The 2,500-nt window shown below is 41.6% G+C and overlaps 3 non-coding genes across 3 annotated transcripts; all 3 read right to left on the reverse strand.

Annotated features, from left to right (window-relative positions):
- Positions 1–453: 453 nt before the first annotated feature.
- On the reverse strand, positions 454–525 carry trnaa-cgc (transfer RNA alanine (anticodon CGC)). The gene has a single exon. It is a non-coding gene; the product is annotated as a tRNA-Ala (tRNA).
- A 259-nt stretch (positions 526–784) lies between these two features.
- trnag-ucc (transfer RNA glycine (anticodon UCC)) lies at positions 785–856 on the reverse strand. The gene has a single exon. It is a non-coding gene; the product is annotated as a tRNA-Gly (tRNA).
- Positions 857–1,793: 937 nt separating this feature from the next.
- On the reverse strand, positions 1,794–1,876 carry trnas-aga (transfer RNA serine (anticodon AGA)). The gene has a single exon. It is a non-coding gene; the product is annotated as a tRNA-Ser (tRNA).
- Between the last annotated feature and the right edge of the window lie 624 nt (positions 1,877–2,500).

Here is a 2,500-nt window from a genome sequence, read left to right on the forward strand (position 1 = left end):
AGTTTGATGATTTTTATTATTCATTTACCTGCCACATGTTTGACACGTGACTGTCGTTTGTCAAAACAAAGTGGTGTGGAAGAACTTCAAGTCAGTCTTATTTGATAAAAATGCTTGTGAGAGCTCACATGTGGCTTTGACTTGCAACTGAAACTTTAGACCCCGTTGTAAGATTACCATTACCGTTCTACCCTTCATCCAGGAAACAGAGAGATACCATTTTTTGTCCACGAGAGATAGTTAGACGTCTTGGCTGTTTCTCTTGTGAACTTCCCATCCTAAGAACAGCTTGTTAAGGCTAGGAGAGACTGTGTGTACTATATTGTCCAAGTCTTAGTTAGTGGACAACTGCGCACGATTGTTTTCCTTCCATTCTGTTGTTAGCAGGATTTGAACCTGCACAAGGAAACTCCAACAGACTTCTTGTCTTCAATGTTTTCAACGTAAAGATGTTGGAGATGCCGGGGATTGAACCCGGGGCCTCATACATGCGAAGCATGCGCTCTACCACTGAGCTACATCCCCTGCGTGTTCTGTTCTTTTTATCAGCATTCTGAGGTGTTAAAATTAGTTTTGTGTCAAAGTGCTTGTGGATACATATTCAGTGCATTGTTCTGCTTTGGTTCACATTTGAAAAGTCTAAGTAGATCCCAAGCATAAACTTGCATATGACATTCTCTTGCCACTTGTGTGAATAGAAAGGGCTGATAAAATCTTTCCATCGCGGCTCATAGAGGCACAGATTTCTGACAGAAAATCCAAGAGTTGGACACTAAAAGCAACCTGCGATGGCCGGGAATCGAACCCGGGTCAACTGCTTGGAAGGCAGCTATGCTCACCACTATACCACCATCGCTTGGAAAAGAGGGAATTTTCATGGAATTTTTACGCTGAGTCAGGAGTATACGTCAATGGAGGAATTTGGCTGGGAGAGGAGGAGGAGCTGAGGAGGAGTTGTAGCTGATGCTGAACCTAACTATCAATCTTTGCTGCACAGGAGTAATTCTGCATTCAGTGTGGATCTAGAATTCTTAGTGGCATCGTTAGTCAGGATCATAGGGTAGAATATAATGAAGATGTAACTACATCCAATGAATAAACAAGGGCCGTACAACTCCTGAACACCAACTACAGCTGGGAAACAATCACAAAGTATTTGTCATGAAATATTTATGCTCTGAAACACTGTTTTATTAGAGTAAATGAAGGCAGCTCCTCTGTCTGTGATCAAAGACACATCAAACTGTGTGTCAGAAACAGCAGGTCAGAGTTCATACAGTAACGCTGAGGGTTTCCTACATGGAGCTGGTTTAAAAGTCAACACAGACACATAACATCATCACCTTGTCAGCAGGATTCAAACCAAACATGATGCTGTAAAATCATCATTTTGACAGTTTTTTTCATGGAAGTTTTCTCATGCAGCAGCAGGTTACACGAGTGGCAGAACTTAATTGGGAGTTTGACAATGAAATTGTGAAGCAGCAGTTAAGCTGTACCGTGGTGCGCTAAAGCAAAGGAAAGACTGAACTATGTTCCCCAAATCTTAGTGGAAAACTGTGCACGTTTCTTTTACACAGCTTCATTGTTTTCAATGTAAAGATGTTGGAGATGCCAGCATGCACTCTACCACCGAGCTACATCCCCTGTATGTGCCAGTAACTTTCATGTGACCTGGTCGTTTCGAACAGGTCTTAAGACCCACTGGGGATGTCAGAGATTGAACCTTCTCTAACATGCAAAGCGTGAAGAAAGTCATGAGTCAGCAACAACAACACACGAAAATGACCCTCCGTTGTTGGCAGGATTCGAACCTGCGCGGGGAGACCCCAATGGATTTCTAGTCCATCGCCTTAACCACTCGGCCCACAACAACTGCACATATTGATTTTGAAGAAGACTTTAACTGATATGAAAGACAGCACAAAATGGTGACAGTAGAGATACAGACAAGAGTCATTTACACACTTCTTTGTAGAGCGGATCATCTGAATGTCAACAATAATTAATAATTCATTTCTAACATGAAAGATATAACTGTTTATTTTACAGTCATCATGATGGAGGAAAAAAGACTGCCTCTGTCAGAGTTCAGTGAAGAGTGTGCCTCAGCTTGTTAAAATGGATTTTGTGGATTGTATTTTATGACCTAACCAGAATGTGAAACAACGTCCACATTTTAATACATTATGTTTTCAGTCTCAATGTGTTCTTAATCTGAACAGCTGCTTCTTGTTGAAACTTCAACCACCTCAGTTCTCACATGCTGTGAAGGAAGCCGATTGCCTCATTGTTGCAGGATTTGATCGTGCGCAGGGACACCCCAATGGATTTACAAGTCCTTAACCATGCGCTCACAACAGCTGCACATGTACACATTTCTGCTTTATGTTGTAAGGTACATGCATGTGAAAGCAATATTGTGCAGGTTTGAAAAGACTAAGTTGATATAGCATTAAGATGAGACAATGCCACTTGAGCGTAACAGTAAGAAAATGTT

This window comes from Seriola lalandi, unplaced genomic scaffold, assembly GCF_002814215.2.
Source record: "Seriola lalandi dorsalis isolate HSWRI2012SDOR001 ecotype SW California unplaced genomic scaffold, Sedor1 jcf7180002053606, whole genome shotgun sequence".
In the NCBI taxonomy this organism is placed as follows: domain Eukaryota; kingdom Metazoa; phylum Chordata; class Actinopteri; order Carangiformes; family Carangidae; genus Seriola; species Seriola lalandi.